Raw genomic sequence first — 24270 nt, forward strand, 5'->3', positions numbered from 1 at the left:
TAGTTATTTCCACTATTTTATCTTCCAGGTCACTTATCCGTTCTTCTGCCTCAGTTATTCTGCTATTGATTCCTTCTAGAGTATTTTTAATTTCATTTATTGTGTTGTTCATTGTTTCATCTTTAGTTCTTCTAGGTTCTTGTTAAATGTTTCTTGCATTTTGTCTATTCTATTTCCAAGATTTTGGATCCTCTTTACTATAACTATTCTGAATTCTTTTTTAGGTAGACTGCCTATTTCCTCTTCATTTGTTAGGTCTGGTGGGTTTTCATCTTGCTCCTTCATCAGCTGCATGTTTTTCTTTCTTCTCATTTTGCTTATCTGACTGTGTTTGGGGTCTCCTTTTTGCAGGCTGCAGGTTCGTAGTTCCTGTTGTTTTTGGTGTCTGTCCCCAGTGGCTAAAGTTGGTTCAGTGGGTTGTGTAGGCTTCCTGGTGGAGGGGACTAGTGCCTGTGTTCTGGTGGATGAGGCTGGATCTTGTGTTTCTGGTGGGCAGTTCCACGTCTGGTGGTGTGTTTTGGGGTGTCTGTGGACTTATTATGATTTTAGGCAGCGTCTCTGCTAATGGGTGGGGTTGTGTTCCTGTCTTGCTAGTTGTTTGGCATAGGGTGTCCAGCACTGTAGCTTGCTGGTCGTTGAGTGAAGCTGGGTGTTGGTTTTGGGATGGAGATCTCTGGGAGATTTTCACCATTTGATATTCCATGGAGCTGGGAGGTCTCTTGTGGACCAGTGTCCTGAATTTGGCTCTCCCACCTCAGAGACACAGCACTGACTCGGTGCAGCATCAAGAGCCTTTCATCCACACGGCTCAGAATAAAATGGAGAAAATGTAGAAAGGAAGAAAGAAAGAAAGAAAGAAAGAAAGAAAGAAAGAAAGAAAGAAAGAAAGAAAGAAAGAAAGAAAGAAAGAAAGAAAGAGAAAGAAAGAAAGAAAGAGAATAAAATAAAATAAAGTAAGAAAAAATAAAATAAAGTTATTAAAATAAAAAGTTATTAAGAAAAAATATTTTAAGTAAAAAATAATAATACTAATAAATGGACGGATAGAACCCTTGGACAAATGGTGGAAGCAAAGCTATACAGACAAAATCTCACACAGAAGCATACACATACACATTCACCAAAAGAGGAAAAGGGGAAAAAATAATAAATATTGCTCTCAAAGTCCACCTCATTAATTTGGGATGATTCGTTGTTTATTCAGGTATTCCACAGATGCAGGGTACATCAGGTTGATTGTGGAGATTTAATCCGCTGCTCCTGAGGCTGCTGGGAGAGTTTTCCCTTTCTCTTCTTTGTTCTCACAGCTCCTGGGGCTCAGCTTTGGATTTGGCCCTGTCTCTGCGTGTAGGTCGCCAGAGGGCGTCTGTTCTTCGCTCAGACAGGACGGGGTTAAAGGAGCCGCTGATTCGAGGGCTCTGGCTCACTCAGGCCGGGCGGAGGGAAGGGCATGGAGTGTGGGGTGGGCCTGCGGCGACAGAGGCCGGCATGACGTTGCACTAGCCTGAGGCACGCTGTGCGTTCTCCCGGGTACGTTGTCCCTGGATCACGGCACCCTGGCTGTGGCGGGCTGCACAGGCTCCCCAGAAGGGAGGTGGGGAGAGTGACCTGTGCTCGCACACAGGGTTATTGGTGGCAGCAGCAGCAGCCTTAGCGTCTCATGCCCATCTCTGGGGTCCGCGCTGTTAGCTGTGGCTCACCCCCCCCCCCCCACCCCTGTCTCTGGAGCTCCTTTAAGCAGCACTCTTAATCCTCTCGCACCAGGAAACAAAGAGGGAAGAAAAAGTCTCTTGCCTCTTCGGCAGCTCCAGACTTTTCCCCGGACTCCCTCCTGGCTAGGAGTGGTGCACTAACCCCTTCAGGCTGTGTTCACGCTGCCAATCCCAGTCCTCTCCCTCAACTCCCAGCCCCGCCTGCCCCGGCGGGTAAGCAGACAAGCCTCTTGGGCTGGTGAGTGATGGTCGGCACCTATCCTCTGTGCAGGAATCTATCCGCTTTTCCCTCCTCACCCCTGTGGCTGCGCTCTCCTCCGCGGCCCCGAAGCTCCCCCTCTCCGCCACCCGCAGTCTCCGCCTGCGAAGGGGCGTCTAGTGTGTGGAAACCTTTCCTCCTTCACAGCTCCCTCCTACTGGTGCAGGTCCCGTCCCTATTCTTTTGTCTCTGTTTCTTCTTTTTTCTTTTGCCCTACCCAGGTACGTGGGGAGTTCTTGTCTTTTGGGAGGTCTGAGGTCTTCTGCCAGTGTTCAGTAGGTGTTTTGTAGGAGTTGTTCCACGTGTAGATGTATTTCTGATGTATCTGTGGGGAGGAAGGTGATCTCCGCTTCTTACTCTTCCGCCATCTTCCCCCTCTCCCTTCACACTACCGTTTTTGTAATTACAAGCACGAATAAAATTTTCAGCCTAATATAAAGTCAAGTCCTTCTTTATTCAGTCTTAGAATCTATTCTTGAAAATATATTGAAAAAAATAGCAAAGTTTTGCAATAGTATGCTCTCTAATGCTTATCCTTCCATATTTAACAGTTAGTGGCCCTGAGTTTATGCAGATATGTGACTCTAGTTGTTTCTTGGGAGAGGTTGTAGATTGTTGGGACAGTGCCAAAGGAAAAGAGCACCCCCTTTCAATGACTTTATGGTGCTTTTATTCAAGGAAGGTTTTGGAACAGGTTCCTCAAATAGGCAAGAAAGAGACAGTCTTTGGTTGTCACAAATAGTACACTAGGGCTTGGGCATTCAGAGCAGCCTCCTTATTCTGAGGTGTCTTTCACATCCCCAGGATTAGCATAAGAATCTCTTATACACTTATTTTCACAAAGCTTCTCTGACAAGAAAGTGCCTTCAAAGGCTCTTCTTCTTAACCCTGGGATTAAAATTGATGTTTTGTTTTCCGCTATCTCAGCCCTGTGGCTGCAACTAACACATTCTTTTAGAACTGTCTTAGAAAGCCCCTGGGCTTTAGTATGCATTCATCCAGAATATAAGCCTCCCAGGCTGTCATTCTCCTTAAACTATCCAGTGCCTTTGAAAAATGCCACTTCATGTTGCAGTCCCAGATTTCTCCATGATCTATTCTACAGTAGCTGATACAGAATTTCTTCCAAAGCCTGACTCCAATGATAACTTGATTCTAGGTGAGCACAGAGAATAATTTAATTATCTGTCTCATTTCTTAAATCAGACTTCTGACTAGGCTCGATAACAAACCGCAGTTTCCCTCCATTTCCCAGAGGGTCCAGTGCCTTCACTTCTCCCAGTGACTTTGTTTTTGTACTAATAAATGCTCTTGGTTAATAACAGCAACAAAAACAAACCCAGATATTGAATTTTTATTTGTTAGGAGAAATAACTTATTTTAAGAGTATCACTTGGAGAAAAATATTATAGTGAAGTTTGAAGGAAGAGAGAGATCAAAGATAAGAAACTGTGTGGGCAGTGTACTGAAAACTGTCTATAGTAGGTCCGATTGTCAGCAAGGCCAGACACAGAAAATACTCAAGTAAATCAAATAGAGTTTTCTTTTTAAAAGGAAAGGAAATGAATGATGTCAGTGCAAATAGTGGAGTAAGGACCTTGGAACATCCAACCCTCCATAAAAATAATAACAACACTAGAAAATTATCAATATCAAAAACTTTTCCACAATTCTAAACATTAAACTCAGACTTAAAACACTCTGAGGGGAATTTGTGGTGTATGTGTGTACACATCTATATCTGTATATATATCTACAATATATATATATAGATCTAGATTTATAGATCTAGATATCCATAAGCAAGCACACAAAGTGATCTTTGTGGCCTTTTAACTTGGCTTATTCCCATCACCTTCTCACCTAGTCTTGTAATGAACTTGTAGCCCAAAAGCCTTGCAACCACAGTATCTGGTGAAACCTAGCAGCCTAGCAGACACTGGAGGAAGCAATATGGGTTTGGAACTGTACAAAGTCACTGTGTGCAGAAAATTTTTTACATTATCTGACCTGCCTGGCAGTTTCCTGGTAAGTCCCACCCACAGAATTTATTTTATTTGACCTGACTCAGAACTTGATCACCATGAACAAATTTTCCCCCTGGGTATTTGTCAGAAATAATCAGTGATGACTGCTGAGCATCACAGCTGCCTAAATGCTTAATACAGTAATAGTTGGGGCAAACAAGAGCTGACCAAACACTCAGCACTAAACCTGTGTATAGGGGGCTTTGAAAAGCTCTGACATATTCCTGAAAATCTAAAATATCACACACACACATGTAGGGCTGTGTGCATGCCCTGGTTAGACCTTAGATATTTCTCATCTTTTGTTTCTGGCTAACCATGAGGCTTTGCTCAAGCAGGAAGAGAAAACTAAGGCAGAGTTTTAAACTGCCCACAGAATATTGAAGGTGAGTTTCCAAATAAACAAAGATCCCCTTGGCACAGCGTCAGGGACTTATTGTTTCAAAGACTTTAAGGAAATCTCTGACCAATCATTAGCTGAACACAAAGATCTCTAAGCTCAGGCTTCAATAGCCACACAACAAAGAATACAAAATTCGTTTTATTAGCTAAGAAAATTTACCAAAGGAACAAATAGCAATAATAAGAACAAATTCTGTGGGAGGGGATTTGATTGCTAGAGTTGCCCCAATATATTATTTGAAACGTCCTGTTTTCAACAAAATAAAATTACAGTACCTACAAAAAAGAAGAAAGTATGTGTCATACACTGGAAAAGCAGTCAATAGAAACTGTCCCTCAGGAAGTGTAGACATTGAATTTACTGTATAAAATTTTAAAAGAGCCATTTAAATATTTTGAAAGAATAAAGGAACTCATATCTGAAGAACTAGACCTATGACAAGTAAAGAGACTAAATTAGTAAATAAAACAATTCCCACACAAAAACGTCCTGGACCAGATAGTAATTGGTAAATTCCAGTAAATGTTTAGAGAAGAATTGAGACTAATCCTTTAAAAAATCCTTTAAAACATCTTCCAAAAAATAAAAGAGTAAGGACTCTGACACTGAAACCAGAAAAAGACATTACCAGAACTACTGACAAATATTCTTTCTAAATACAGATGCAAATCTCAGTAAATAATAATAAATGTAAAAAACTCCATCAACATGTAAATTTAGTTTAGACTCCCTAACCAAGAAGGGTTTATCCCAGAAATGCAACATTGGTTCAATATATGAACATCAATCAATGTAATACTCTGTATTAATAAAAGATAAAATGTAGTGTAATGCATCATATTAATAAGAAAAAAACATGTGATCATCTCAATAGGAAAAGAGAAAGCATTTGACAAAACCCAATAACTTTCATGATAAATAAATATTTAAGAAAAATAAGAATAGAGGAGAACTTCCTCAATCTTGACATAGGGCACCTTTGAAAAAACCATTGTTAACATCATACTTAATAGATCATGAGCAAGAATGTCCTCTCTCCCTTTCTTTTTTTTTTTTAATTTTTTTTGCGGTACGCGGGCCTTTCACTGTTGTGGCCTCTCCCGTTGCGAAGCACAAGCTCCGGACGCGCAGGCTCAGTGGCCATGGCTCACGGGCCCAGCCGCTCCACGGCACGTGGGATCTTCCCGGACTGGGGCATGGACCCATGTTCCCCGCATCAGCAGGCGGACTCTCAACCACTGCGCCACCAGGGAAGCCCTCCCTTTCCATTTAACACTGTACTGGGTACTACAGACACCATTAAAATATTTTTTTCAATCCATCACTGATTTTATTACTTTTCCCATGTTTCTAGAGTTTCTCCATGCTTAAATTGGAATATGCCCTTTTTCATCATTGTTCATACATTTTTCCATGGTCAGATAGCTATAAAAGTATCAAGTACTAATTGCATGTAGTCAAAACCTGTGTAAATAGTATGTTTCTCTACATAAATTTTTGCAAAGTATGTATTTACTTAATATTAATTTGTAGATTTTGTAGATTTTTTGATTTATATGTACTTATACATATAAATCAAATTTATTTTCATTCCTCTATAGTATTCATTTGGATAAGCCAAATATATATATCTTTATCCTATTCATGGATAATATTTCAACAATGAACGCAACTACACTTGTACATGTCATTCTTGTACATATATGTACATAGGATACATACATGCAACCTAGAAATTCAAAGTGGAAGGGCATGCCCATTACCACATTTACTATATAGTGACAACTTATTCTTCACAATGCCTGATTTTACTGATTTATCTTCCATTGAGAGTGTGTGAGTGAGAAAGTTCTTTTTTCTGTCTTTGATGGCTTTTACTGGGAATAGTGTAAACTTGAATTATGTTTACTTCAATTATTTCCTGGAAATACAATTTTCAGATGACTCTCACAGGGGAGAAAAATTTGCCTTGAGCTGAAAACAATCAAGCCTCAAAAGATTCAGGAAGAAACTTTGACCCTCTCCCTAACTGCCCAGAGGAATGCAGATAGAGGACCCATCCCAGGAATGGAACCCACACCATGAATAACTGTATTGAGAACTAGGTGTGGTAGACAGGGAGCAACCTAGTGAAGTCTGTTTGTTAAAATTCCTCTCTGTGTCCCATTGTCTCGGCCTGGCCCTGCAAATGTTTGTTTGTTCGTTTGTTTAACAAACATTTGCTTTTCCATCTCTAGGTAAATTGCTTTTCTCAACTTTTAAGTCCCAAACCATTAACCCCTACAACCATTTTTGTCTTTAGTTGAAGATAGTGTTTAAGTGGAAGGTTTGTCATTTTGGTGAGTTACTTAGTTCTCCTGGTCTCTCCCATGTATGTATGTTATTAAACTTTTGTATGATTTTCTGCTGTTAATCTGTCTCATATCAATTTAGTTCTTAGGCCAGCCAGAAGAACCTAGAAGGGTAGAGGAAAATTTCTTCCTCCCTGACGTTCTGATACTCAAAGATTACCCAGTGAACAAAATTCAGATAGATATCTGCATATATTTAGAAATGAGATGTGCAACCCTTTAAATCCATTAGCACTTCATAGGACAAAAACATCACTTGATATAACAGAAGAGCAACATCTTTGCAGATGTCATGCTCTGGCCCAAGATAATCTTCAAATCATGTGGTTTGTATCCATCTGGTTCAAACATTTTCAATATTTTAGTTCCCACATTGTAGAATAGTTTAAATTGCAACAATCTCATGACCATAGTGTATGTATCACAGACTGTGATAACACATAGAGTCTCATGACTAGCATATAGCTGGGGCTCAAAAGACATTAGTTTATTTCTCCATTGGTGTCTATTAGCAATTATTTTAAACTAATGACAATTTTTCCTGTCATACAACTGTATATTGCTTTCAAAATAAAAATATTTTTATAATTCTGGAAAAATATTGTCATCTTTGTGATATAAGAAATTTCAGATATTATTAAATAGTAGAAACATTAATAGAATAAATATCCATTTGCCCATCAGCTGACTTCAACTACTACCAGCTGATGGCAATGTTATTTTATCTATACGATACCCAATACCCATTTCACTTCTGGATTATTTTTAAGGAATTCCAAACATCAACCTATATTTTTTGTAAATATTTTGGTATGTATCTTGAGGAGATACAAATTCCTCCCCCCAATGCAAACACAGATTCTCACACATAAATAATTGAAAATATTCATTAAAATGATTAAATATCAATTATCATTAAAATTTTCCAAATTGTCACATAAATTTTTTTTTTACAGTTACCTATTTGAATCAGAATTCAAATATAGTCCAAGCCGTATAGTCACTTGATCAATCTCCTTAGTCTCTTTTAACTGTAAATTCCATTTCATGATTTTCCTTGAAATGTATTCACTGACAAAATTTGATTGATTGTCCTCAAGAGTTCCCCACAGTCTGCAATTTTCTAATCTCATTCCCACTGTGTCATTTAATATTTTCCTTTAATCTCTGCATTTCTGCAAATCTGTTGTGATATGATCATATTCAGGCTTAATATTTGTCAGGACTACTCCTTAGATAATATTGTTTCTTTCTTCCTCTTTTTCCTTCCTCCCTCCCTCCCTTCTTTTACTCTGTTCTATTTTTTCTTTTTCTCCCCACTTTTTCTCTTTCTCTAGATTCCTGCAAAGTTAAGCAATGATTTTTTTTTTTTGTACTTATATCAGCAATGTGTTTACATATATTTAATATGTCAATCCATTGCACTTATTATTCATATTGATGTGCATTTTTCCAAATTTTGCCTATGGGAGCCTTTTTTAGATGATGTCTGAGGCCTTTTGACATGATCCAGCAGTCTTTGAAAGCTTTCTTGCTTTCTTAAATGACATGGTACTTCTTGACTCTTCAATAATTTTCATCCAAGTCTTGGAAATTCTCCAAATCCTTCTGGGAAGTTTATATACCACACTCTGGATACTAATGAGCATTTCCCACGGACAAAACTAGGAAATATGTATGTTTTGTAAAACATGGAAAACATAGTAAGCTCATACTTGTAATTCTAATTCTAGTTCATGGTAAAAGTTTTTACTTAATATATTTAATCTTGCACCACTATCACCTTTCTCCCATGAATAAAAAGCTTGGATTTCATTATATCTATTTATTTTCTTTATTCTATAATATTAACATTACAGTTTCAACATAACAATTCAGACATAACCTTCAACAACATAATCACTGAAAACAGTTTATTATCATTTTCACAGGCTATTTTCATAGGGTAAATTCCATTAGGGATATTTTGTCAAATAGGGATATTTTGTCAAATTACTGTATTTTTAAGTCACTGAGCAATGTTTTGTATTTTACTGCCATCTGGATTTACAACAGTATCTTATTGTTAGAATCAATTATTAAAATTTCATAAAGTTTTTAATTTTAGATGTTTCTGGAAAATTAGTTTTGTTTATATTTTTCTAAAATACTTACATGGATCCAAAGCCAAATCAAGAACACATATATATGGAATCTGAAAAAATGGTACTGATGAACCTAGTGGCAGGGCAGGAATAAAGATGTAGACATAGAAAATGGACTTGAGGACACAGCAGGGGCGGGGGAAAGGGAAGTTGGGGCAAAGTAAGAGTGGCATTGACATATATACACTACCAAATGTAAAATAATATTGGGAAGCAGCAGCATAGCATAGGGAGATCAGCTTGGTGCTTTGAGAAGATCTAGAGGGGTGGGATAGGGAGGGTGGGAGGGAGGCTCAAGAAGGAGGGGATATGGGGATATATGTATGCATACGGCTGATTCACTTTGTTGTACAACAGAAACTAACACAGCGTTGTGAAGCAATTTTACTCCAATAAAGATGTATTGAAAAAAAAAAAGAAGGGCTTCCCTGGTGGCGCAGTGGTTGATAGTCTGCCTGCCAATGCAGGGGACACTGGCCCGTGCCCCGGTGCGAGAGGATCCCGCATGCCCCGGAGCGGCTGGGCCCACGAGCCATGGCTGCTGAGCTTGCGCGTCCGGAGCCTGTGCTCCGCAACGGGAGAGGCCACAACAGTGAGAGGCCCCCGTACCGCAAAAAAAAAAAATAATAAAGAAAACAAAACAAAATATTTTTTAAATATCTAAAATTTAACCTCTATGCTTCCACTCTATAACATATTACCCTCTATATATACTATTATTTTAATTTACATTTTAGGTTTGCGTTTTTATGTAAAGAGTGGCATTCTACTCACACTGATTTTTGTTTTTTTAATATCTTTATTGGAGTATAATTGCTTTACATTGTTGTGTTAGTTTCTGCTGTATAGCAAAGTGAATCAGCTGTATGCATGTATATATCCCCATATCTCCTCTCTCTGGCATCTCCCTCCCACTCTCCACATCCCACCCCTCTAGGTGGTCGCAAAGCACCGAACTGATCTCCCTGTGCCATGCAGCTGCTTCCCACTAGCTATCTATTTTACAGTTTATAGTGTATATATGTCAATGCTACTCTCACACTTAGTCCCAGCTTACCCTTCCCACTGTCCATAACCTCAAGTCCATTCTCTACATCTGTGTCTTTATTCCTGTCCTGCCCCTAGGTTCATCAGAACAATTTTTTTTTTAGATTCCATATATATGTGTTAGTATACGGTATCTGCTTTTCTCTTTGACTTACTTCACTCTATGACAGACTCTAGGTCCCTCCACCTCACTACAGATAACTCAATTTCATTTCTTTTTATGGCTGAGTAATATTACTGAGTGTATACGTGCCACATCTTCTTTACGCATTCATCTGTCGGTGAGCACTTAGGCTGCTTTCATGTCCCGGCTATTGTACATAGTGCTACAATGAACACTGTGGTACATGACAAGACATATTATTTATCTGTTCCATCTCTCTTCTTTCCCCTATTGTCTCTGTCCTATCGAAGTTAGATTATACTCCTAACAATATCACTTCAAGACAGGAGTTTGTCCTCATAGGGAGAACTTGTTTTAGGAATTCATATTCCCTAGTAAGTTTTTGCTCTTTCCAAACCGCTGGTCCTACTTTACAATACCCATAAATTGGAACTTGAAAAATTCTGTCAGTTTTAGTTGTTTGCTCAGATTATGCTACATGCTTTTCAGCGACAACCTGTTAGATACTTTTATGTTCTTCTGTTCTCAACACAATCAGAGTCCTGTTGCTGTCTGTCTGATTCCTCTTGCAAAGTATCTGATAATACTAAAGTCTTTAACTGAAGGAGATTTGTACATACCACGCATATTTTATGATTCCTGGGTGTTGTAAATTGAGTTGTGTTCCCCTACAAAAATGTTGAAGTACTTGTTAACGTGACCTTATTTGGAAAAAATGATGAGGTCATTTGGGTGGGTCCTAATCTAATAGGACTGTATGCTTACAGAAAGGGGAAATTTTGTACATACATACACACACATACACACACACACACACACACACACACACACACACACACACGGAGAATACCATGTGGAAAGACACAGGAAGAAGATACCCATCTACAAGGAAGGATGACCATGACTACCAGAAGCTAGGAGAGGGGCCTGGATTAGTTCCTTCCACACAGGGCTAAAGGGTTTTGCTACAAATCTAAATATCATCTCAAAGTTTACAAACATTGTATTCATTAGCTGTTACCTATGATAGGTGGCATTAAAAGGCACAGTGTAATTAGGGAACGTTCTAATGCTATGGAATACACAATCAAACAAGTACTGTAATTTTATAAAGCCAACTGTATTGTAAAAGATATTTACTTCTTACTTATTCATTACTATTTATATTGGAGTCAGAAGACACTGTTGAATATAGGCAAACTCATAGATTAAAATATACAAGTCTTACTCAACAATGAACTTAGCCTGGGTTGATCCAAGCATGTGAGGTGGAACAGTGAAAATAGAAAATAATTTCTTGTCCAGAACCTATAAAACTGCCTGAAGTCTTTATTATACACCAGTTCAACAATATTTATTAAACTGACATATTCCCTTTTAATGTGAAATGATTAAAAGACACTAGCCATATGGAAAAACTATAATTGTAAAGAGTGAATGATTTAAACTTTGTGATGATATGAGAATATTTCTAAATGTCATTTCCCAAACACCATAAAACACTGTCACTAGGAGAAAACTAAGTATTTGAATGTCATTATTTGAACTGACCTGTTTCTAATTATATAACTTTCATTTGGTTACCCAAGGAAGAAACACAACAATTAAAGAGAGAAACAGTTTTTGTGTGTAAGCTAATAATATCTCCTGTGTAGAAGAGCCAATTGTAAGCCATCACAAAAGGTCAATGAAGCCAGACAATTTCACAGTTTTTTGTGGGTTTTGTGTGTCTGTGTGCATGTGTGTGTGTGTGTATGCACGTGTGTGTGTGTGTGTATGGACATGCATACTACTTGCAACATTGTTTTAAGAAAAATATGTGCAATATTTATGTGGAATATTTTAAAATAATTTAAATATAATTTAAACTACATTAACATTTGTGCAATGTCCCATGAAAAAAAGACCTAGGTTTTTCTAATAATATATTTTACACACTTGACAAAGAAAAAGAGGTGGTGCAGTGGTTAAGAATCCACCTGCCAATGCAGAGGACATGGGTTTGAGCCCTGGTCTAGGAAGATCCCACATGCCACGGAGCAACTAAGCCCGTGTGCCACAACTACTGAGTGTGCGCTCCAGAGCCCGCGAGGCACAACTCCTGAAGCTGGGTGCCTAGAGCCCGTGCTCTGCAACAAGAGGAGCTACTGCCATGAGAAGCCCACGCACCACAACAAAGAGTAGCCCCTGCTCACCACAACTAGAGAAAAGCCGTGCACAGCAACAACGACCGAATGCAACCAAAAATAAATAAATAAAATAAATAAATTAAAAAGAAAGAAAGAAAAAAAACTAAAGTCTTTATGTAAATGGAACATGCAAACTATTTGGTGATGTTTGATATTACATGAAAGATATCACTGAAGAATTATTTTTAATTTTGAAATATATACATAATATTAAATAAAGCAATGAATTATAACTTTTTGCTTTGTTTGCTCCCTTAAATAATTGGTCTGGTGAAATTTGCTATGAGATTTGTAAATCTATTAATTAGGATGAAAATTTTTATTCAGGACAAGATTTTACAAACAGATTAAAAAGTGCCAATGGGAATATCTGGGAATTAATAATCCTTTTAAGTTTGTTCATGATCACAGACAATCTCAAACTTGGTAGCTGGTAATTCAGATAACTACTGAGAGAAAGCAGGTTTTGAAGCATGGCTAATTTTTTTAAATGTACAGCTCTAGTTGTTTTCAAATGCTAGAACTTTATACTCTAAGGATATGAATGAAATTATGGTATGCAACTGATGACTCAGTTTTAGTCATTTCAGATATATATTTACTGTCTAGTAAAACAATCGTGGTAAGTATCTTTTAATGATGATCTTAAAGTTTTGGGTTAGTTGTCTTTATTGTAATGCACACCGTGGCAGCGATATACATATTTATCACCTATGTGCCCACTAGATTGTATCTTTTTTTTTTTTTTTTTTTTTTTTTTTGCTGGATCATATGGTAGTTTTATTTTTAATTTTTTGAAGAACCTCTATACTATTTTTCATAACAGCTGTATCAATTTACATTCTCACCAACAGTATACAAGGGTTTCCTTTTCTCCACATCTCACCAACACTCATTATCTTGTCTTCTTAATAATAGGTATCTAACAAGTGTGAGGTGATATCTTATTGTGGTTTTGATTTGAATTTCCCTGATGATTAGTGATGGTGAGCATCTTTTCATATACCTATTTGCCATTTGTATGTCTTCTTTTTAATATATATCTATCCAGGTCCTTAGCCCATTTTTCAATTGAGTTATTTGTTTTTCTGCTATTAAGCTGTTTGAGTTCCTCTCTCTTAGTCTTTTCTACTATCTATGTCATTACTATATATAAAAGCTGAGTTTTTTTTTTTTTTTTTTTTAACATCTTTATTGGGGTATAATTGCTTTACAATGGTGTGTTAGTTTCTGCTTTATAACAAAGTGAATCAGCTATACATATACATATGTTCCCATATGTCTTCCCTCTTGCGTCTCCCTCCCTCCCACTCTCCCCATCCCACCCTTCCAGGCTGTCACAAAGCACCGAGCTAATATCCCTGTGCCTTGCGGCTGCTTCCCCCCAGCTATCTACCTTACTACGTTTGTTAGTGTGTATATGTCCATGACTCTCTCTCGCCCTGTCAAAACTCACCCCTCCCCCTCCCCATACCCTCAAGTCCGTTCTCCAGTAGGTCTGCGTCTTTATTCCTATCTTACCCCTAGGTTCTTCATGACATTTTTTTCCCTTAAATTCCATATATATGTGTTAGCACACGGTATTTGTCTTTTTCTTTCTGACTTACTTCACTCTGTATGACAGACTCTAGGTCTATCCATCTCATTACAAATAGCTCAATTTCATTTCTTTTTAAGGCTGAGTAATATTCCATTGTGTATATGTGCCACATCTTCTTTATCCATTCATCCTATGATGGGCGCTTAGGTTGTTTCCATGTCCTGGCTATTGTAAATAGAGCTGCAATGAACATTTTGGTACATGACTCTTTTTGAATTTTGGTTTTCTCAGGGTATATGCCAAGTAGTGGGATTGCTGGGTCATATGGTAATTCTATTTGTAGTTTTTTAAGGAACCTCCATACTGTTCTCCACAGTGGCTGAACCAATTCACATTCCCACCAGCAGTGCAAGAGTGTCCCCTTTTCTCCACACCCTCTCCAGCATTTATTGTTTCTAGATTTTTGATGATGGCCATTCTGACTGGTGTGAGATGATATCTCATTGTAGTTTTGATTTGCATTTCTCTAATGATTAATGATGTTGAGCATTCTTTCATGTGTTTGTTGGCATTCTGTATATCTTCTTTGGAGAAATGTCTATTTAGGTCTTCTGCCCATTTTTGGATGGGGTTGTTTGTTTTTTTGTTATTGAGCTGCATGAGCTGCTTGTAAATTTTGGAGATTAATCCTTTGTCAGTTGCTTCATTTGCAAATGTTTTCTCCCATTCTGAGGGTTGTCTTTTGGTCTTGGTTATGGTTGCCTTTGCTGTGCAAAAGCTTTGAAGTTTCATTAGGTCCCATTTGTTTATTTTTGTTTTTATTTCCATTACTCTAGGAGGTGGGTCAGAAAGGATCTTGCTGTGATTTATGTCATAGAGTGTTCTTCCTATGTTTTCCTCTAAGAGTTTGACAGTTTCTGGCCTTACATTTAGGTCTTTAATCCATTTTGAGCTTATTTTTGTGTATGGTGTTAGGGAGTGATCTAATCTCATACTTTTATATGTACCTGTCCAGTTTTCCCAGCACCATTTATTGAAGAGGCTGTCCTTTCTCCACTGTACATTCCTGCCTCCTTTATCAAAGATAAGGTGTCCATATGTGCGTGGGTTTATCTCTGGGCTTTCTATCCTGTTCCACCGATCTATCTTTCTGTTTTTGTGCCAGTACCATACTGTCTTGATTACTGTTGCTTTATAATATAGTCTGAAGTCAGGGAGCCTTATTCCTCCAGCTCCTTTTTTCGTTCTCAAGATTGCTTTGGCTATTCGGGGTCTTTTGTGTTTCCATACAAATTGCGAAATTTTTTGTTCTAGTTCTGTGAAAAATGCCAGTGGTAGTTTGATAGGGATTGCATTGAATCTGTAGATTGTTTTGGGTAGTAGAGTCATTTTCACAATATTGATTCTTCCCATCCAAGAACATGGTATATCTCTCCATCTATTTGTATCATCTTTAATTTCTTTCATCAGTGTCTTATAATTTTCTGCATACAGGTCTTTCGTATCCTTAGGTAGGTTTATTCCTAGATATTTTATTCTTTTTGTTGCAATGGTAAATGGGAGTGTTTTCTTGATTTCACTTTCAGATTTTTCATCATTAGTATATAGGAATGCCAGAGATTTCTGTGCATTAATTTTGTATCCTGCTACTTTACCAAATTCATTGATTAGCTCTAGTAGTTTTCTGGTAGCATCTTTAGGATTCTCTATGTATAGTATCATGTCATCTGCAAACAGTGACAGCTTTACTTCTTCTTTTCCGATTTGGATTCCTTTTATTTCCTTTTCTTCTCTGATTGCTGTGGCTAAAACTTCCAAAACTATGTTGAATGAGAGTGGTGAGAGTGGGCAACCTTGTCTTGTTCCTGATCTTAGTGGAAATGCTTTCAGTTTTTCACCATTGAGGATGATGTTTGCTGTGGGCTTGTCATATATGGCTTTTATTATGTTTAGGAAAGTTCCCTCTATGCCTACTTTCTGGAGGGTTTTTATCATAAATGGGTGTTGGATTTTGTCGAAAGCTTTCTCTGCATCTATTGAGATGATCATATGGTTTTTCTCCTTCAATTTGTTAATATGGTTTATCACATTGATAGATTTGCGTATATTGAAGAATCCTTGCATTCCTGGAATAAACCCCACTTGATCATGGTGTATGATCCTTTTAATGTGCTGTTGGATTCTGTTTGCTAGTATTTTGTTGAGAATTTTTGCATCTATGTTCATCAGTGATATTGGCCTGTAGTTTTCTTTCTTTGTGACATCCTTGTCTGGTTTTGGTATCAAGGTGATGGTGGCTTCGTAGAAGGAATTTGGGAGTGTTCCTCCCTCTGGTATATTTTGGAAGAGTTTGAGAAGGATAGGTGTTAGCTCTTCTCTAAACGTTTGATAGAATTCACCTGTGAAGCCATCTGGTCCTGGGCTTTTGTTTGTTGGAAGGTTTTTAATCACAGTTTCAATTTCAGTGCTTGTGATTGGTCTGTTCATATTTTCTATTTCTTCCTGATTCAGTCTTGGCAGGTTGTGCATTTCTAAGAATTTGTCCATTTCTTCCAGATTGTCCATTTTATTGGCATAGAGTTGCTTGTAGTAATCTCTCATGATTTTTTTTATTTCTGCAGTGTCAGTTGTTACTTCTCCTTTTTCATTTCTAATTCTATTGATTTGAGTCTTCTCCCTTTTTTTCTTGATGAGTCTGGCTAGTGGTTTATCTATTTTGTTTATCTTCTCAAAGAACCAGCTTTTAGTTTTATTGATCTTTGCTATTGTTTCCTTCATTTCTTTTTCATTTATTTCTGATCTGATTTTTATGATTTCTTTCCTTCTGCTAGCTTTGGGGTTTTTTTGTTCTTCTTTCTCTAATTGCTTGAGGTGCAAGGTTAGGTTGTTTATTCAAGATGTTTCCTGCTTCTTAAGGTGGGCTTGTATTGCTATAAACTTCCCCCTTAGAACTGCTTTTGCTGCATCCCATAGGTTTTGGGTCGTTGTGTCTCCATTGTCATTTGTTTCTAGGTATTTTTTTATTTCCTCTTTGATTTCTTCAGTGATCACTTCATTATTAAGTAGTGTATTGTTTAGCCTCCATGTGTTTGTATTTTTTACAGATCTTTTCCTGTAATTGATGTCTAGTCTCATGGCGTTGTGGTCGGAAAAGATACTTGATACAATTTCAGTTTTCTTAAATTTACCAAGGCTTGATTTGTGACCCAAGATATGATCTATCCTGGAGAATGTTCCATGAGCACTTGAGAAAAATGTGTATTCTGTTGTTTTTGGATGGAGTGTCCTATAAATATCAATTAAGTCCATCTTGTTTAATGTATCATTTAAAGCTTGTGTTTCCTTATTTATTTTCATTTTGGATGATCTGTCCATGGGTGAAAGTGGGGTGTTAAAGTCCCCTACTATGAATGTGTTACTGTTGATCTCCCCTTTTATGGTTGTTAGTATTTGCCTTATGTATTGAGGTGCTCCTATGTTGGGTGCATAAATATTTACAATTGTTATATCTTCTTCTTGGATCGATCCCTTGATCATTATGTAGTGTCCTTCTTTGTCCCTTTTAATAGTCCTTATTTTAAAGTCTATTTTGTCTGATATGAGAATTGCTACTCCAGCTTTCTTTTGGTTTCCATTTGCATGGAATATCTTTTTCCATCCCCTTACTTTCAGTCTGTATGTGTCTCTAGTTCTGAAGTGGGTCTCTTGTAGACAGCATATATAAGGGTCTTGTTTTTGTATCCATTCAGCCAATCTGTGTCTTTTGGTGGGAACATTTAGTCCATTTACATTTAAGGTAATTATCGATATGTATGTTCCTATTTCCATTTTATATATTGTTTTGGGTTCGCTACTATAGGTCATTTCCTTCTCTTGTGTTTCGTGTCTAGAGAAGTTCCTTTAGCATTTGTTGTAAAGCTGGTTTGGTGGTGCTGAACTCTCTCAGCTTTTGCTTGTCTGTAAAGGTTTTAATTTCTCCATCAAATGTGAATGAGATCCTTGCTGGGTAGAGTAGTCTTGGTTGCAGGCTATTCTCCTTCATCACTTTCAGTATGTCCTGCCACTCCCTTCTGGCTTGTAGGGTTTCTGCTGAGAGATCAGCTGTTAACCTTATGGGGATTCCCTTGTGTGTTATTTGTTGTTTTTCCCTTGCTGCTTTTAATATGCTTTCTTTGTATTTAATTTTTGACAGTTTGATTAATATGTGTCTTGGCATGTTTCTCCTTGTTTTTATCCTGTATGGGACCCTCTGTGCTTCCTGGACTTGATTAACTATTTCCTTTCCCATATTAGGGAAGTTTTCAACTATAATCTCTTCAAATATTTTCTCAGTCACTTTCTTTCTTTCTTCTTCTTCTGGAACCCCTATAATTCGAATGTTGGTGCGTTTCATGTTGTCCCAGAGGTCTCTGAGACTGTCCTCAGTTCTTTTCATTCTTTTTTCTTTATTCTGCTCTGCAGTAGTTATTTCCACTACTTTATCTTCCAGGTCACTTATCCGTTCTTCTGCCTCAGTTATTCTGCTATTGATCCTATCTAGAGTGATTTTAATTTCATTTATTGCATTGTTCATCGTTGCTTGTTTCATCTTTAGTTCTTGTAGGTCCTTGTTAACTGTTTCTTGCATTTTGTCCATTCTACTTCCAAGATTTCGGATCATCCTTACTATCATTATTCTGAATTCTTTTTCAGGTAGATTGCCTATTTCCTCTTCATTTGTTAGGTCTGGTGGGTTTTTATCTTGCTCCTTCATCTGCTGTGTGTTTTTCTGTCTTCTCATTTTGCTTATCTTACTGTGTTTGGGGTCTCCTTTTTGCAGGCTGCACTTTCGTAGTTCCCGTTGTTTTTGATGTCTGTCTCCAGTGGCTAAGGTTGTTTCAGTGGGTTGTGTAGGCTTCCTGGTGGAGGGGACTAGTGCCTGTGTTGTGCTGGATGAGGCTGGATCTTGTCTCTCTAGTGGGCAGGTTCACGTCTGGTGGTGTGTTTTGGGGTGTCTGTGGCCTTATTATGATTTTAGGCAGCCTCTCTGCTAATGGGTGGGGTTGTGTTCCTGTTTTGCTAGTTGTTTGGCATAGGTTGTCCAGCACTGTGGCTTGCTGGTCGTTGAGTGAAGCTGGGTGCTGGTGTTAAGATGGAGGTCTCTGGGATATTTCCACCGTTTAATATTATGTGGAGCTGGGAGGTCTCTTGTTGACCAGTGTCCTGAAGTTGGCTCTCCTACCTCAGAGGCAGAGCCCTGACTCCTGGCTGGAGCACCAAGAGCCTTTCATCCACACAGCTCAGAATAAAAGGGAGAAAAAGTAGGGAGAATTAGTAGAAGTATGAGTAAAGAAAGAAGGAAAGGAGGAAAGGAAGGAAGGAAGAAAGAAGCAAAGAAGGAAAGAAAGGAGGGAGGGAGGGAGGGAGGAAGGAAGGAAGGAGGCAAAGAAGGAAAAAAGACAGAAAGAAAGATGATACAGTAAAAATAAAATAAAGTATAATATAGTTATTGAATTAAAAAATATTTAGAAAAAAAAAAAAAAGGACGGATAGAACCTTAGGACAAATGTTGGAAGCAAAGCTATACAGAGAAAATCTTACACAGAAGCATACACATACACCTTCACAAAAAGAGGTAAAGGGGGAAAAATCATAAATCCTGCTCCCTGAGACCACCTCCTCAATTTGGGGTGATTCGTTGTCTAAAGGAGGGAAGGAAGGAAGGAAAGAAAGAAAGAACGAAGGTAAAGTATAATAAAGTTATCACAATTAAACTTAATTATTAAGAAAAAGAATTTTTAAAAAAAAGTCATGGACGGATAGAGCCCTAGGACAAATGGTGGAAGCAAGAGTATACAGACAGGATCTCACACAGAAGCATACACGTACACATTCACAAAAAGAGGAAAAGGGAAAAAAATCATAGATCTCGCTCCTAAATTCCACCTCTTCAATTTGGGATCATTCCTTGTCTATTCAGGTATTCCACAGATGCAGGGTATATCAAGTTGATTGTGGAGCTTTAATCCGCTGCTTCTGTGGCTGCTGGGAGAGATTTCCCTTTCTCTTCTTTGTTCTCACAGCTCACAGGAGCTCAGCTTTGGATTTGGCCCTGCCTCTGCGTGTAGGTCGCTGGAGGGCGTCTGTTTTTTCGCTCAGACAGGACGGGGTTAAAGGAGCCGCTGATTCGGGGCCTCCGGCTCACTCAGGCCGGGGGTTGGGGGATGGGGGTAGGAGGGGCACTACGTGCGGGGCAGGCCTGCGGCTGCAGAGGCAGCGTGACGTTGCGGCAGAGGCCGGCGTGATGTTGCACCAGCCTGAGACCCGCCGTGCGTACTCCCGGGGAAGTTGTCCCTGGATCCCGGGAACCTGGCAGTGGCGGGCTGCACAGGCTCCGCGGAAGAGGGGTGTGGAGAGTGACCTGTGCTCGCACACAGGCCCCTTGGTGGCGGCAGCAGCAGCCTTAGCGTCTCCCGCCCGTCTCTGGGGTCCGCGGTTTTAGCCGCGGCTCGCGCCCGTCTCTGGGGTTAGCGCTTTCAGCCGCGGCTCGCGCCCGTCTCGGGGGCTCGCGCCCTCAGCCGCAGCTCGCGCCCGTCTCTGGGGTTCGCGCTTTTAGCCGCGGCTCGCGCCCTTCTCTGGAGATCCTTTAAGCAGCGCTCTTAAACCCCTCTCCTCGCGCACCAGGAAACAAAGAGGGAAGAAAAAGTCTCTTGCCTCTTCGGCAGGTGCAGGCTTTTCCCCGAACTCCCTCCCGGCTAGTCGTGGTGCACTAACCCCTTCAGGCTATGTTCAAGCCGCCAACCCCAGTCCTCTCCCTGAGCTCCGTCCAAAACCAAAACCCGAGCCTCAGCTCGCAGCCCCGCCCGCCCCGGCGGGTGAGCAGACAAGCCACTCGGGCTGGTGAGTGCCGGTCAGCACCGATCGTCTGTGCAGGAATCTCCCCGCTTTGCCCTCCGCACCCGTCGCTGTGCACTACTCCGCGGTCCCGAAACTCCCCCCTCCGCCTCCCGCAGTCTCCGCCCGCGGAGGGGCTTCCTAGTGTGTGGAAACTTTTCCTCCTTCACAGCTCCCTCCCACTGGTGCAGGTGCCGTCCTTATTCTTTTGTCTCTGTTTTTTCTTTTGCCCTACCCAGTTACGTGGGGAGTTTCTTGCCTTTTGGGAGGTCTGAGGTCTTCTGCCAGCCTTCAGTAGGAGTTCTGTAGGAGTTGTTCCACGTGTGGATGTATTTCTGGTGTATCCGTGGGGAGGAAGGCGATCTCCGCGTCTTACTCTTCCGCCATCTTCAAGGTCCCCCCTAGATTGTATCTTAATGAAGAGTTATCTTGGTTTCCTTTGTGCCATGTTGTATTATCCCCAGTTGTGTCTAAAGGAAGATGCAAACTCTCTCACTGGTTGTTATGGTAAAAAAATAAACATTAATGGAATGTTAATATTATCCTCCACATACAAACACAGTTTGTAAATAATTTGAGTCTCTCTTCTGCTGTAAAATTTCTAAGCACTTTTCACTTCCATGTTATATTAGAAAAAGCACAGACTTTCTTTTTTAGAAGGATTTTTTCTTATTGAAATGAACTTATTTACAAAACAGAAGCAGCCTCACAGATATAAAAAATAAATGTATGGCTAACAAAGGGGAAATGGTGGGGTGGGATAAATTAAGAGTATGGGATTAATAGATACACACCTCTCTATATAAGATAGATAAACAACAAGAATTTACTGTATGGCACAGGGAACCACATTCAAAATCTTGTAATAACCTATAATGGAAAAGAATCTGAAAAAGCACAGACTTTTAATACAGTATGGAAATCAGCCTGTACCCTGTGTGATCTCAAAATTTTGTCTGTGGACTGCAGGTGGCACTTAATGCTTTGTGATGTTGTAAAAAAAGGGTTTGCAGGGCTTCCCTGGTGGCGCAGTGGTTGAGTCCACCTGCCGATGCAGGGGACACGGGTTCGTGCCCCGGTCCGGGAAGATCCCACATGCCGCGGAGCAGCTGGGCCCGTGAGCCAGGCCCGTGAGCCTGCGCGTCCAGAGCTTGTGCTCCACAACGGGAGAGGCCACAACAGTGAGAAGCCCACGTACCGCAAAAAAAAAAAAAAAAAAAAAAAAAAAAAAAAAAAAAAAAAGTGTTTGCAATTTTTAGGGGTTTGCAATGTGATTAAATAATTCTTATTTTATATACATTTCACCCATTTGAAATGAAACACATAATAATTTTCACAAGAATCCTGTAATGATATACCCTGAAAGTCTGCTCATGCCCTAAAACAGCTATACAGTTTAACTGATCTTAGACTAGAATAATTTGCACTAATGTTTTTCTTTGTTAGAGTTGTTTTTAAAATTGTTATTACTGTGCTGTATTATAATTCCAACTCACAAAGATTGATCAGGACTCAGGAACGCCTCACTATAGAGTAAAAACAGTGATGGGAAGAATAACATAAATGGAAAATGGTCAACAGAACTTCAGTGTCTGCTGAATAAGTGAAGTTTGCAGCTCCAAAAATTTGCCAAGTCACCGGAAAAATAAAAATGTGACTATAGACCTGACTATGAAAACAGAGAAAAAGAACTTGAGCTAGAGATCCATTTGCTCCAGATCCCAGCACCATATCTTGGCAGCCAGTAAATAGTGACACAAAACCATTAAAATTTCATATCATTTACAAAACAGCATTTCTTGATGTTAAGAAAACAATTGTAGTTTTAGACAGAATAAGCACAAAATAACATTTGCAGGTTTAAAATTGATGAATTATATATCTAAATGCAAAGCAGATACCATAAATACTGAAGCATCACGGAAAGTTGCATTCCTGGTTTAGGAAAACAACTACATTGCACTTGCTCTAAAGCTTGTACAAAATAGCAGTGAACATTATGACAAATATCAGGCACTGAGAAAAGCAGTGTGAGCTGCTGAAAAAACTTTTTTATCAAACAACATTTTGGGCCTCACGCAACTCCTATCACATTTGTCTGACTGCAGATTTTTTGCTTTACACTTGGATGAAACCAATTATGTGCAGGGTATGAATCAGCTCTTAGCACTTTGGTAATTCATATACAAAATAGACATGGTCACCAGATTTTGATCTGCTCATCGCTGACGTGCTATTAGCACACAAAGTTTATTTAGGTAATTATATTATGACTGCATGTCAGGTAGGCAAAATGCTTATGAGCATCAATATCAATGGAATTATAGTTTTGTGTACAGCGAAGGGAAAATTATACACCTAAGTACCGACTATTTTGGTTTCAGAGTAATGACTTTAGTTAACAATAGACTGACTTTTCTGATTTTCTTTTAATGAGTTAAGCATTTCAGAAGTTCTCGCCTTTACTTAAAAGTGGTAGCCTCGTTGTATGGAAGATTTATTTTTTTCTTATTTTTTTTTTTTTGGTACGCGGGCCTCTCACTGTTGTGGCCTCTCCCGTTGCGGAGCACAGGCACCAGACGTGCAGGCTCAGTGGCCATGGCTCACGGGCCCAGCTGCTCCGCGGCATGTGGGATCTTCCCGGACCGTGGCACGAACCGGTGTGCCCTGCATCGGCAGGCGGGCTCAACCACTGTGCCACCAGGGAAGCCCTGTATGGCAGATTTTAATTAAAAGGATAATGGGCACAGGAAGCGTACAGAGTATTATTCTACAGCTGTCCAGGATGATGAGAGCTTCAATTACTGATGCTTTCTGAATCCAAGTTTCCTCATCTCTGTATTAAGATAATATTAAAAATTAATGGGTTACTTTGAGAAATGAAATGTATGTATAGTGTCTAGAATATTACAATAAGAAATTTCCTGGTAATAAAAGTTCACACACATATTTATATCTATCTACTTCTCTACATATATATGAGTTGTATATATATACATATTTTCATGCATATTTTATGTATTTATTTATTGAACTATTTTAGAAGGATTGTGCGAAGTCAGAGGTCAATGGGATGGTCGTACCTTCAAAAAATAAACCAAACCATGTACTGCTCTCTATAAGAAAAGGCTTTCTCTTCTCACTCTTCATTTTGACCTTAAAATTTTGTATGTATTGTCTAGAGTCCACAATTTGAAATGTACTTCCAGTGCTTTAAAAGGATTAGGAAAATAGTATTAAAGAGATTGAAAACTATAAACATGATCTAGGTGAGATAGAAAGTTTAGTCAAATGGAATCTTTGAGTCTAGAAATATTTTCAGAATGTTTGAACCATATATTTTATTTTTAGTTGTTGTTGTTTTTATTTTTTAACATATTTATTGGAGTATAATTGCTTTACAATGTTGTGTTAGTTTCTGCTGTATAACAAAGTGAATCATCTATATGTATACATATATCCCCATATCCCCTCCCTCTTGCATCTCCCTCCCACCCCTCTAGGTGGTCACAAAACAGCAAGCTGATCTCCCTGTACTATGCAGCTTCTTCCCATTAGCTATCTATTTTACATTTGGTAGTGTATATATGTCCATGCCACT

The sequence above is a fragment of the Phocoena sinus genome, chromosome 3 (assembly GCF_008692025.1).
Source record: "Phocoena sinus isolate mPhoSin1 chromosome 3, mPhoSin1.pri, whole genome shotgun sequence".
NCBI classification, from domain to species: domain Eukaryota; kingdom Metazoa; phylum Chordata; class Mammalia; order Artiodactyla; family Phocoenidae; genus Phocoena; species Phocoena sinus.